The following is a 14,305-nucleotide window of genomic DNA, read 5'->3' as shown; positions in this document are numbered from 1 at the left end:
GAAGGGTTCCTGCCCTAGTGTGGTTAACTGAAAAATGACCTCCAAAGGCTCTCCTAAAAGTTCACCACAGGATCTTTCAGACAGCGTGTGGCACACAACAGTTACTCAAGGCATCCTAAATTGTTCTTGCTTGGAGTTTATCTATGATTCACATATGGTATACATTTGAAAGTCAGGATAAAAAGTGCAGTCCATCTCTGTGAGACATCATTTTGAAGCTAACTGGCTCATACAGATACTGAAACAGACCCCAGTATCACATGAGCCATGTTCTGGTCAATTTTCCTATCCAGGTTAAACAATGTGAACCCAAAAACAGAATAATGTCTGATTCCCTCCTATTACAAAACACTTTGGTCCCTTCTCCAAATTAAGAATATGTCCCATGACTAACTGTTTTAACCTCCACAAAAACTTACAGTCTCCTCTTGCTCATTTCACTAATAAGAATCTCCTAATCTTTACCTAAGCACATGGCCACCCAGATAAAGACTACATTTTCCAGCCTTCTTTGCAGCTGGGTATGGCATATGACCAATGCGCCAATGGGCCAGTGGGATATGAACAGAAGTGGCTTGTGCAACTTACAGGTCACTTCCTTAAAAAGAAGCTAATCACCCTCCACTTTCCTCATCCCCCTTCTTACAAAATAGAAGGCAAATGTGGTGATAGGCCTTTTTCATCAAAGGGACAAGTCAACATCTTAAGCGGTGACCCAAAAAGAAGACCAAAAAATCTGGATCCCTGAATGACTCTATGGAGCAGAGACACCCACCTAATTTGTAATAACCTGCTTAATGTTACTTATTAAAGAAATAAACTATCATGTTTGAGTCACTATGTGTAGGGATCTCTTTGTCAGAGCAACATAGCCTCCCATCAAATGAAAGTATTTATAAATATGGAGAGTGGACCTCTTCACTCCAAAAGTTCAGAAGTTCATGTATAAATATTTTCACCTAAATTCCCCCTTTAAAAAAGATTTTTATAGTGAAATTTTAAGTTCAGATGTAGATCAAGCCAACTATCTCCTCCAAAGCAAACAATAATTTGGAGGGCTGAGTACCACCACCAGTGATATACTTCTTGAACACTGAAAACAGAATAAACTATTCTAAAGGAGAAGACCCAAATGATCGGGGGAAAAAAGAGCACTCGAAGAAAACTACAAAGACAGTCCTTGTGGGTTATAGCACGGTGATCCTTATAGGAATAAGATAAATAATCCACCTTAACCATCTACTTGATCTTTAAAATGTTTAAGCCATTTTCAAATGTAAGACCTAAATATCAAAATTTAAACCATTAATAAGAATACAGAAAGGTTTAGAACGTAATCAGATAAACACAATTAAGCTTTAATATCCATACGAAGCCTCAGAGCAATGTTTTTGTAGCTTGTAAAAAAGCAAATTCTTTAAAAGATAGTAAGGTATTAAGCACAGTGGGTAAAGAACTTAAATCACAGTTTTGCTTTCTCCAAATTTTTCTTGAAGAAGTTCAGAAGAGCAAAAATATCCACTTCAGAATTTTCATTTTATGTAAATAAATACCTAATATCTACATCTACAGAGTTTACATTTTTGATTTCAACTTTTTTATCTTATTTAATGCCACTAAGCCCACTATATTCTCAGTTGATCCTAATGTCAGCAGAAAGTATTGCTTTTCTCTTCTGGCTTTTAACAGGCTTTATGCAACGAAAAACATTCCGTAACCTGGTCTTGTTATCCATGAAACCAGATTGCAACTGATTCCCTATGATGTGAGCTTACATGGAAATCACACTTTGATATAAGCAGTGCTAAGAAAACTGGGCTTTGTTCTTATTTTAATATCTTACACTACCATACAGGCTGGCATACATACCCCATTACACTGACAATGCATAGAGGAACACAATAAATGACTCTAGAACTATAAGATAATAAATCTGTGCTGTTTTAAGCCACTAAGTTTGTAGCAACTTGTTACAGCACAACAAGAAACTAATACTTGGGGTTGCTGACATGTAAGTTTTGAAGAGCGAGAAGCCCAATCCCCAGCCCTAGGAGTTGTGTCAAAACAATTACTTCAGATCCATTGCTTTTTCTTAGATCCTTCCTACTTCCAACTTAAATGAAATAACACATATGCACCTAACTCAATAAATGGTGGTTGTTTTTATTGCAAAACTAGCCAGGGTTGAACCACCTTAACTTTTGTTTTTCTGCTCAAGTCCATTCCAGGCAGATGAATATATTCTGAAATCATTGCTTGTTTTTTCAGGTTGCAGGTTTGGAAGATAAAAGAAAATGAAGAGTAAAAATATGCCTTCCCCCAACCCTACTACACACACACACACACACACACACACACACACACGCACGCATAACAGTGAGCCTTGGCTTCCTCATCTGTAAGGCAGAAGTGATAATGATAGCTACAGGTCTTCCCAGACTGTTACAAGAAGTGAAGCTATTGTAAGATCTTGACAATGGTATGCTCATTATCATTCTATAACATGAATGCTTGAAAGAAACCTCCACTACCTATCCCTGGTATCATAAACAGTTTTAATTACATTATCTAATTATCACAAATAATCTCATTTTAATGATTCTCTGAAAGAATGGGAGGATGGTAGACAGCTGGCTTAGTAAAATGAAAGGGTAGAATTGGAAAATGGTCTCTAAGCTCCCATTCAGCTCTCCAATTCTATAATAATGTAATTGAATAATTAAACAATCTCAAGTTGTGGTATAAACATTTTTTTCCCTAACTACCCATTCTCAGATCCTCTTTGTCTCTGTGTACTCCAGTTATTACTGATAGCCTACTCAGATTCCATAGTGTGTCATTCTCTTTCCATTATCAGAAGGGTTCTTTTGAGTCCTTATTCAGTCTTGTTCATTTTAAAACTTCAATTTCATGTTTAATTCAAGGTCTTCTCTACTTCACAGCCCCCACGGCAAGCTAGAATGGTGGATTTAGTGGCTAGGGCTGGGGATGGGTCTACTCTACCCACTTCTCCCTTTCTCTTCCCTGCTACATTTCCTTTCTAGGCTTGAGCTGGAGGATGAATAAACGAAGCCAAAGTCCCTCCATAGGATGGCCCCATAGGGATGTTGCAGGCCCCACTGGATTGGTTTTCTCTACTCCTCAAATTAACACTGAACTGACCACTGGTTCTCTCCAAATGCTGACTTTTGGAGAGAACCAAAACCAGCATTGGCATCCAAATGCTGACTCTTAAGGGGTTGCTTATTCCCCATAGTGCCCTTCTTCCTCACACATTTATTATCCTGGTGTGGGAGATTTGGCGTGAACATTGACCTTTTCCCTTCCACCTCTCACCAGCTCCTGTCCCAGCCTTTTGTTACCAGGGTCCCTTCACCCAAGAAACCTCTTTGGGTGGGGCAGCAGCAAGAGGACTGGATGTCTTCTAGTGTCCTCTTTCTCCACAAACAGGAGAGCATCTGCTCTGATGGTCCAGTAACTCAATGTCTTTCAAGAAAAGACAGATAGGCACCAGTCCAAACTTACAGGGAGACTTGGTGGAGAAGGAGACAGTTAAATGCCACCACCATTACCAGTCCAATCTTACACTCAAGAGTTATCTCTTTGCCAGGTGCAGTGGCATGTGCTGTAGTCCCAGCTACTCGGAAGGTTGAATCAGGAGGACTGCTTGAAGCCAGGAGTTCAAGTTCAACCTGGGCAACATAGTGAGACACCATCTCAAAACAAACAAAACAGAATCATCACTTGAGTCCTTTCTCAACCTCAGTAAGGGTCATTATCTCTTCACCCTACAATGAGGTAAGTGGAAGGAATAGGCTCTCTTCAGGAACCATAGCTCCACCTCCCCACAACCTCTAAGTCTACTTTCTCCCTTCCAGTCATTCCCTTACTCAGCCTCGGGAAAAGGGTTTGGGCAAAGAAATAGTGAAGGTGGAGGGGCGGAGCAAGATGGCCGAATAGGAACAGCTCCAGTCTCCAACTCCCAGCGCGAGCGACACAGAAGACCTGTGATTTCTGCATTTTCGACTGAGCCTCTGCTGCTGATACCCAGGCAAACAGGGTCTGGCGTGGACCTCAAGCAATCTCCGACAGACCTACAGCTGAGGGTCCTGACTGTTAGAAGGAAAACTATCAAACAGGAAGGACACCTACACCAAACCCCATCAGTACGTCACCATCATCAAAGACCAGAGGCAGATAAAACCACAAAGATTGGGAAAAAGCAGGGCAGAAAAGCTGGAAATTCAAAAAATAAGAGCGCATCTCCCCCGGCAAAGGAGCGCAGCTCATCGCCAGCAACGGATCAAAGCTGGACAGAGAATGACTTTGATGAGATGAGAGAAGAAGGCTTCAGTCCATCAAACTTCTCAGAGCTAAAGGAGGAATTATGTACCCAGCGCAAAGAAATTAAAAATCTTGAAAAAAAAGTGGAAGAATTGATGGCTAGAGTAATTAATGCAGAGAAGGTCATAAACGAAATGAAAGAGATGAAAACCATGACACGAGAAATACGTGACAAATGCACAAGCTTCAGTAACCGACTCGATCAACTGGAAGAAAGAGTATCAGCGATTGAGGATCAAATGAATGAAATGAAGCGAGAAGAGAAATCAAAAGAAAAAAGAAGAAGAAGAAATGAACAAAGCCTGCAAGAAGTATGGGATTATGTAAAAAGACCAAATCTACGTCTGATTGGGGTGCCTGAAAGTGAGGGGGAAAATGGAACCAAGTTGGAAAACACTCTTCAGGATATCATCCAGGAGAACTTCCCCAACCAAGTAGGGCAGGCCAACATTCAAATCCAGGAAATACAGAGAACGCCACAAAGATACTCCTCGAGAAGAGCAACTCCAAGACACATAATTGCCAGATTCACCAAAGTTGAAATGAAGGAAAAAATCATAAGGGCAGCTAGAGACAAAGGTCGGGTTACCCACAAAGGGAAGCCCATCAGACTAACAGCAGATCTCTCAGCAGAAATTCTACAAGCCAGAAGAGAGTGGGGGCCAATATTCAACATTCTTAAAGAAAAGAATTTTAAACCCAGAATTTCATATCCAGCCAAACTAAGTTTCATAAGTGAAGGAGAAATAAAATCCTTTACAGATAAGCAAATGCTTAGAGATTTTGTCACCACTAGGCCTGCCTTACAAGAGACCCTGAAGGAAGCACTAAACATGGAAAGGAAAAACTGGTACCAGCCATTGCAAAAACATGCCAAAATGTAAAGACCATCGAAGCTAGGAAGAAACTGTATCAACTAATGAGCAAAATAACCAGTTAATATCATAATGGCAGGATCAAGTTCACACATAACAATATTAACCTTAAATGTAAATGGACTAAATGCTCCAATGAAAAGACACAGACTGGCAAACTGGATAAAGAGTCAAGACCCATCAGTCTGCTGTATTCAGGAGACCCATCTCACATGCAGAGACATACATAGACTCAAAATAAAGGGATGGAGGAAGATTTACCAAGCAAATGGAGAACAAAAAAAAGCAGGGGTTGCAATACTAGTCTCTGATAAAACAGACTTTAAACCATCAAAGATCAAAAGAGACAAAGAAGGCCATTACATAATGGTAAAGGGATCAATTCAACAGGAAGAGCTAACTCTCCTAAATATATATGCACCCAATACAGGAGCACCCAGATTCATAAGGCAAGGCCTTAGAGACTTACAAAGAGACTTAGACTCCCATACAATAATAATGGGAGACTTCAACACTCCACTGTCAACATTAGACAGATCAACGAGACAGAAAGTGAATAAGGATATCCAGGAATTGAACTCATCTCTGCAGCAAGCAGACCTAATAGACATCTATAGAACTCTCCACCCCAAATCAACAGAATATACATTCTTCTCAGCACCACATCGTACTTACTCCAAAACTGACCACATAATTGGAAGTAAAGCACTCCTCAGCAAATGTACAAGAACAGAAATTATAACAAACTGTCTCTCAGACCACAGTGCAATCAAACTAGAACTCAGGACTAAGAAACTCAATCAAAACTGCTCAACTACATAGAAACTGAACAATCTGCTCCTGAATGACTACTGGGTACATAACGAAATGAAGGCAGAAATAAAGATGTTCTTTGAAACCGATGAGAACAAAGATACAACATACCAGAATCTCTGGGACACATTTAAAGCAGTGTGGAGAGGGAAATTTATAGCACTAAATGCCCACAAGAGAAAGCAGGAAAGATCTAAAATTGACACTCTAACATCGCAATTAAAAGAACTAGAGAAGCAAGAGCAAACACATTCGAAAGCTAGCAGAAGGCAAGAAATAACTAAGATCAGAGCAGAACTGAAAGAGATAGAGACACAAAAAACCCTCCAAAAAATCAATGAATCCAGGAGTTGGTTTTTTGAAAAGATCAACAAAATTGACAGACCGCTAGCAAGACTAATAAAGAAGAAAAGAGAGAAGAATCAAATCGATGCAATAAAAAATGATAAAGGGGATATCACCACCGACCCCACAGAAATACAAACTACCATCAGAGAATACTATAAACACCTCTACGCAAATAAACTGGAAAATCTAGAAGAAATGGATAATTTCCTGGACACTTACACTCTTCCAAGACTAAACGAGGAAGAAGTTGAATCCCTGAATAGACCAATAGCAGGCTCTGAAATTGAGGCAATAATTAATAGCCTACCAACCAAAAAAAGTCCAGGACCAGATGGATTCACAGCTGAATTCTACCAGAGGTACAAGGAGGAGCTGGTACCATTCCTTCTGAAACTATTCCAATCAATAGAAAAAGAGGGAATCCTCCCTAACTCATTTTATGAGGCCAACATCATCCTGATACCAAAGCCTGGCAGAGACACAACAAAAAAAGAGAATTTTAGACCAATATCCCTGATGAACATCGATGCAAAAATCCTCAATAAAATACTGGCAAACCGGATTCAGCAACACATCAAAAAGCTTATCCACTACGATCAAGTGGGCTTCATCCCTGGGATGCAAGGCTGGTTCAACATTTGCAAATCAATAAACATAATCCAGCATATAAACAGAACCAAAGACAAGAACCACATGATTATCTCAATAGATGCAGAAAAGGCTTTTGACGAAATTCAACAGCCCTTCATGCTAAAAACGCTCAATAAATTCGGTATTGATGGAACGTACCTCAAAATAATAAGAGCTATTTATGACAAACCCATAGCCAATATCATACTGAATGGGCAAAAACTAGAAAAATTCCCTTTGAAAACTGGCACAAGACAGGGATGCCCTCTCTCACCACTCCTATTCAACATAGTGTTGGAAGTTCTGGCTAGGGCAATCAGGCAAGAGAAAGAAATCAAGGGTATTCAGTTAGGAAAAGAAGTCGTCAAATTGTCCCTCTTTGCAGATGACATGATTGTATATTTAGAAAACCCATTGTCTCAGCCCAAAATCTCCTTAAGCTGATAAGCAACTTCAGCAAAGTCTCAGGATACAAAACTAATGTGCAAAAATCACAAGCATTCTTATACACCAGTAACAGACAAACAGAGAGCCAAATCATGAATGAACTTCCATTCACAATTGCTTCAAAGAGAATCAAATACCTAGGAATCCAACTTACAAGGGATGTAAAGGACCTCCTCAAGGAGAACTACAAACCACTGCTCAGTGAAATAAAAGAGGACACAAACAAATGGAAGAACATACCATGCTCATGGATAGGAAGAATCAATATCATGAAAATGGCCATACTGCCCAAGGTTATTTATAGATTCAATGCCATCCCCATCAAGCTACCAATGAGTTTCTTCACAGAATTGGAAAAAACTGCTTTAAAGTTCATATGGAACCAAAAAAGACCCCGCATCTCCAAGACAATCCTAAGTCAAAAGAACAAAGCTGGAGGCATCACGCTACCTGACTTCAAACTATACTACAAGGCTACAGTAACCAAAACAGCATGGTACTGGTACCAAAACAGAGATATAGACCAATGGAACAGAACAGAGTCCTCAGAAATAATACCACACATCTACAGCCATCTGATCTTTGACAAACCTGAGAGAAACAAGAAATGGGGAAAGGATTCCCTATTTAATAAATGGTGCTGGGAAAATTGGCTAGCCATAAGTAGAAAGCTGAAACTGGATCCTTTCCTTACTCCTTATACGAAAATTAATTCAAGATGGATTAGAGACTTAAATGTTAGACCTAATACCATAAAAATCCTAGAGGAAAACCTAGGTAGTACCATTCAGGACATAGGCATGGGCAAAGACTTCATGTCTAAAACACCAAAAGCAACGGCAGCAAAAGCCAAAATTGACAAATGGGATCTCATTAAACTAAAGAGCTTCTGCACAGCAAAAGAAACTACCATCAGAGTGAACAGGCAACCTACAGAATGGGAGAAAATGTTTGCAATCTACTCATCTGACAAAGGGCTAATATCCAGAACCTACAAAGAACTCAAACAAATTTACAAGAAAAAAACAACCCCATCAAAAAGTGGGCAAAGGATATGAACAGACATTTCTCAAAAGAAGACATTCATACAGCCAACAGACACATGAAAAAATGCTCATCATCACTGGCCATCAGAGAAATGCAAATCAAAACCACAATGAGATACCATCTCACACCAGTTAGAATGGCCATCATTAAAAAGTCAGGAAACAACAGGTGCTGGAGAGGATGTGGAGAAATAGGAACACTTCTACACTGTTGGTGGGATTGTAAACTAGTTCAACCATTATGGAAAACAGTATGGCGATTCCTCAAGGATCTAGAGCTAGATGTACCATATGACCCAGCCATCCCATTACTGGGTATATACCCAAAGGATTGTAAATCATGCTGCTATAAAGACACATGCACACGTATGTTTATTGCGGCACTATTCACAATAGCAAAGACTTGGAATCAACCCAAATGTCCATCAGTGACAGACTGGATTAAGAAAATGTGGCACATATACACCATGGAATACTATGCAGCCATAAAAAAGGATGAGTTTGTGTCCTTTGTAGGGACATGGATGCAGCTGGAAACCATCATTCTTAACAAACTATCACAAGAACAGAAAACCAAACACCGCATGTTCTCACTCACAGGTGGGAACTGAGCAATGAGATCACTTAGACTCGGGAAGGGGAACATCACACACCGGGGCCTATCATGGGGAGGGGGGAGGGGGGAGGGATTGCACTGGGAGTTATACCTCATGTAAATGACGAGTTGAGGGGTGCTGACGAGTTGATGGGTGCAGCACACCAACATGGCACAAGTATACATATGTAACAAACCTGCACGTTATGCACATGTACCCTAGAACTTAAAGTATAATAATTTTAAAAAAAAGAAAAAAAAAAAGAAATAGTGAAGGTAGTGAAGGCAGCTTCTTAGTAAGGAAGAGAGGGTCATGGTTGCCTGAGTATGTGAATACTTAGAGCCTTTTTTAAAGCAGTAGTGGCTAATTCCAGCACTCACAACTACTTCCATCCTAGTACACCAACTTCTACGATGATTTGTTTTTCAGAGGTCATTTCTCCCTATTGGTAAATCTATCATACTGAAGGTGCCACAATGAAGAATCTCCCTGGACTTTCCTAGAGCTGGGGTTAGCAAAATGGCCAAGCAGACAAAGCTTACTTTTAATGCCAATCATCACCACCAACAACCCAGAACAGTCCTCCCTTGATTCTTCTCAGGAATCTTTAGACCCAAAGAGCTTTGTGTCCAATGATCACTGCTAAGTGTGTGAAGGTGTCAGGTGCCCATCAGTTAAAAGTTCTCCAAAAGAACCAAAGACAATCAAAATTTTAAAAATAAACAAATAAATTCCAAAATGTACAACTTCTGGCAGAATGATTCAAGTAAACACATTTGTCAAGGCATTTACTCAGCCCATTTATAAGCATGGTCCCATCTGACTCCATTCTCCTCTAGGACACCTTGATCCCTGTCTTTCTCTTTGCTCCCTTCAGAAACCTCAACTACTGGTCAAGCTTAACAGCTAACATTTCTGCGTGTGACTTCTCACAGTCTATGCAGTTCTTACTTTGATGATGATGTCTCTGGATAAAGACCATCTTCCCAGTTGTAGGAAAGAAAACTGGGGATCAAAATGTTACCTAAAACCAGGCATGCGGACACAGGCCTATAGTTCCAGCTACGTGGGAGTTTGAGGTGAGAGGATCCCTTGAGCCCAGGAGTTCAAATCTAGCCTGGGAAACATAGCAAAACCTCCATCTCTACTAAAAAAATAAAATAAATGTTACATCCTGTTGAGACTTCTGACTTCCAATATGCCTAGCATAAGTATACACATGCACCCACACGCGCACACACACGCACATAGAAACATCACTTCATTTATCACAAAACTAGCTTGTTCCCACACTAAATAAACATGAGAAAGTATTAGGAAAAAAAAGTTTTTTAGGTTTCAAATGCTTGGGAGAACTCTTTTGGGACAAAAAAAAAAATCACTTTAAGAGAATGTGACCAAATACTTTATTGCATAAGTGCTGTAATACTAGAGAGAGAGCCAAAGAACTGTACCTTTCACTAATTTAACATAACTTCAGATAGATAATTTAAACTGACATACAAAAGAGAGCTGACTGTACCTTTAACACTAGGCAGTCTCCAAGTTATGGGGACAAACTTCTGGGTACCATTTGGCCATAACACTAAATCTCTCCACAGCAGAATGGATTCATTACCTTTAACACAATAAAGCATCCACAGTGGCACTAATTTCATGACATAATCATATATTTCAATTTCCCACATATTGACTTTGGAATTTCTACCAAAAATAAGAAATTAAGTGATCAGACAGAATTTCAGTTTAATGCAATTTACCAAATATTTAACATGTTCCTCCTACATATAAGGCACTATATCTACCTCAAAGCTAATTAGGAGGAAATCTCGACCATATAGCATCAGCTCTCCTACCACTAAACAAAAGTTGCAACTTCTTGGACTCGAAACTTAAATGCTCTTTATTTTATTTATTTATTTATTTATTTATTTATTGATGCTGGGAGACAAAGCTATCAAAATATAAAATAATTCATAACAGGTTGCAGTAATTAAGTAATGGTCCATCCTTAGCCTATATAATTTATACCAAAGTTGGACCATAAACTCTTGCTTCACGGTAAAGAAGATAACTTCAGTCAAAGAATAAAATATACAGGCATACCTCACAGATATTGTAAATTCAGTTCTGGACCATCACAATTAAGCAAATATTACAAAAAAGCAAGTCACGCAAATATTTTTGTTTCCCGTGCATATAAAAGGTATGTTTACACTATACAGTAGTCTATTAAATGTGTAATAGCATTGCATCTAAAAGTACAATGTATATAATCTTAATTTTAAAATACCTTATTGCTAAAAAGTGCTAATGGTCATTAGCCATAATCACAATGATTATGAGCCTTCAGCCAGTCATAATCTTTTTGCTGGTGGAGGGCGTTGCCTCCATTTTGAACACTGTTGACTGATCAGGGTGGTGGTTGCTGAAGGTTTAGGTGGCTGTGGTAATTTCTTAAAACAGGATAAAAGTGAAGTTTGCCACATTTATTGACTCTCACTTTCATGAAAAATTTATCTGTAGCATACAATGCTGTTTGATAGCATTTTACTCACAACCGTACCTCTTTTAAAATAGGAGTCCACTCTCTTGAACCCTGCTGCTGCTTTATGAAATAGGTTAATGTAATATTCTAAATCCTTTGTTGTTATTTCAATGCTCATAACAACTTCACAAGGAGTAAAATCCATCTCAAGAAACCAATTTCTTTGTTCATCCATAAGGAGCGACTCCTCATCCATTTAATCTTTATCACGAAATGGAAGCAATTCAGTCACATCTTCAGGCTCCACTTCTAATTCTAGTTCTCTTGCTATTTCCACCCCATCTACAGTGACTTCCTCCACTGAAGTCCTGAACCTTTCAAAGTCATCCATGAGGTTGGAATCAACTTCTTCCAAATTCCTGCTAATGTTGATATTTTGACCTCCTTCCATGAATCACAAATGTTCTTAATGGTTCCTAGAATGGTGAGTCCTTTCCAGGTTTCAATTTACATTGCCCAGGTCCATCAGACAAATCACTATCTATGGCAACTATAGCCTTATGAAATGTATTTCTTAAATAACACCTGAAAGTCAAAATTACTCCTTGATCCATAGGCTGCAGAATGGATCTTATGTAACAGGATGAAAACAATCTCCTCTACATTTCCATCAGAGCTCTTAGGTGACCAGGTGCATTGCCAACAAGCAGTAGTGAAAGGAAAAGAAAGTTCTGAAAGGAAAGTTCTTTCCTGAGCAGAAGGTTTCAACAGTGGGCTTAAAATATTCAGTATACCATGCTGTAAACATATGTGCTGTCATCTAGGTTTTGTTGTTCCATTCATAGTGTGTCCGGAATTAGTGGGTTCTTGATCTCACTGACTTCAAGAATGAAGCCGTGGACCCTCGCGGTGAGTGTTACAGTTCTTAAAGATGGTGTGTGCAGAGTTTGTTCCTTCAGACGTTCAGATGTGTCTGGAGCTTCTTCCTTCTGGTGGGTTCGTGGTCTCCCTGTCAGGAGTGAAGCTGCAGACCTTTGTGGCGAGTGTTCCCTTATCTGACCCCACCCACATCCTGCTGATTGGTCCATTTTACAGAGAGCTGATTGGTCCATTTTGACAGAGTGCTGATTGGTGCATTTACAATCCTTGAGCTAGACACAGAGTGCTAAATGGAAAAGTTCTCCAAGTCCCCACTAGGTTAGCTAGATACAGAGTGCTGATTGGTGCACATACGATCCTCCAGCTAGATATAAAAGTTCTCCAAGTCCCCATCCAGTTCAGGAGCCCAGCTGGCTTCACCCAGTGGATCCTGAACCAGGGCTGTAGGCAGAGCTGTCTCCCAGTCCCCAGCCACACTTGCACTCCTCAGCCCTTGGGCTGTCGATGGGACTGGGCACCACGGAGCAGCGGGCAGCACCCCTCAGGGAGGCTCAGGCCGCAGGGGAGCCCACCACAGTTGGGGAGCTCAGACATGGCAGGCTGCAGGTCCCTAGGCCTGCCCCACAGGGAGGCAGCTAAGGCCTGGCGAGAATTTGAGTGTAGCGCTGACGGGCGGCACTGCTGGAGGACCCTGGAGGACCTGGCACTGCTGGGGTACGAGGCGCAACCTCCGCAGCTGCTGGCCCAGGTGCTAGGCCCCTCACTGCACTGGGCGGGCGGCGCCAGCTGGCCGGTCTGTGTGTGGGGCCGCCAAGCCTGCGCCCGCCCGCGCCAGAACTCACACTGGCCCGTGAGTGCAGCCCTGGTTCCCGCCCGTGCCTCTCCCTCCACACCTCACTGCAAGCAGCAGGAGGCTCCGGCCTCAGCCAGCCCCGAAAGGGGCTCCCACCGTGTGGTGGCTGGCTGAAGGGCTCCTCAAGAGCTGCCAGAGTGGACGCCGAGGCCGGAGGCAGAGGAGTCGCTGAGTGTGAGGGCTGCTAGCACATTGTCATCTCTCAGTAGGGCATAGAGTAGATTTAGCATAATTCATAAAGACCCTAGGATTCTTAGAATGGTAATTGAGCATTGGCTTCCACTTAAAGTTACCAGCTGCATTAGCCCAGACAAGAGAGTTAGCCTGTCCTTTGAAGATTTGAAGCCAGGCATTGATTTTACTGCTCTAGCTATGGAAGTCCTCGATGACATCTTCTTCTAATTTGAGGCTTTTTAGTGTAGCCAGCTTCATCAATAATCTCTCCTAGATTTCCTGGAGAACTTGCTGTAGCTTCTTCACTTTGCAATTTTACGTTATAGAGACAGCTTCCTTCCTTAAACCTCATGAACCAACCTCTGCTAGCTTCCAACTTTTCTTCCACAGCTTCCTCACCTCTATCAGCCTTTATAGAATTGAAGAGTTAGGATCTTGCTCTGAATTAGACTTTGGCTTAAGGAAATGTTGTGGTTGGTTTGGTCTTCCATCCAGATCACTAAAACTTTCTCCATATCAGCAAGAAGGCTGTTTTTGCTTTCTTATCATTCATATGCTTCCTGGAGTAGCACTTTTAATTTCCTTCCAGCACTTTTCCCTTGCATTCACAACTTGGCTAACTGACAAAAAAGGCCTAGCTTTCAGCCTATCTCAGCTTTAGACATGCCTTCCTTACTAAGCTTAATCATTTCTAGCTTCTGATGTAAAGTGAGACACGTGAAACCTTTTCTTTCACTTGAACATTTAGAGGCCATTATAGGGTTATTAACTGAACTAATTTCAATATTGTTGTGTCTCACAGAGTAGGAGGC

General features: G+C 40.8%; 1 protein-coding gene across 2 annotated transcripts in view; it reads right to left on the bottom strand.

Annotated features, from left to right (window-relative positions):
- PLCL1 (phospholipase C like 1 (inactive)) overlaps window positions 1-14,305 on the bottom strand; it is a 347,516-nt gene that overhangs the window by 323,286 nt on the left and 9,925 nt on the right. The gene's annotated exons all lie outside the window — the stretch shown is intronic.

This window comes from Papio anubis, chromosome 10, assembly GCF_008728515.1.
Source record: "Papio anubis isolate 15944 chromosome 10, Panubis1.0, whole genome shotgun sequence".
In the NCBI taxonomy this organism is placed as follows: Eukaryota; Metazoa; Chordata; class Mammalia; order Primates; family Cercopithecidae; genus Papio; species Papio anubis.
This window is presented reverse-complemented; position numbering and strand designations above follow the sequence as displayed.